This window comes from Phaethon lepturus, unplaced genomic scaffold, assembly GCF_000687285.1.
Source record: "Phaethon lepturus isolate BGI_N335 unplaced genomic scaffold, ASM68728v1 scaffold19077, whole genome shotgun sequence".
Taxonomy (NCBI): Eukaryota; Metazoa; Chordata; class Aves; order Phaethontiformes; family Phaethontidae; genus Phaethon; species Phaethon lepturus.
The window spans coordinates 16,836-17,127 of record NW_010551346.1 but is presented as its reverse complement, the minus strand read 5'-3'; positions in this window follow the sequence as shown (position 1 = coordinate 17,127).

Genomic DNA, 292 nt, shown 5'->3' with positions numbered 1-292 from the left:
GAAGGGGCTTGTGGGGAGGAGGAAGAGGTAGTGTGTGTGGAGCGGGCCTTAATGGGGCTGGTTGTGAGGAAGGGGGTGTTGGCAGAGGGGTCCTTCTGGGGAGGGTCTGCGTAGAGGGGCGGGGGGGGAGTCTAAGTAGGCTCCTGGTTGCAGGTCTCCTTTTGGGGCCTGCCGCGCTGCGGGACAGTACCCAGAACCCTCTGACACCCCCTTTATCTTTTTCTAGCGGACCAGGGACTCTCTAGGGTGGTATCAGGTGCTGAAAGAAGCCAGCAATGGCGTGGTTCAAGGT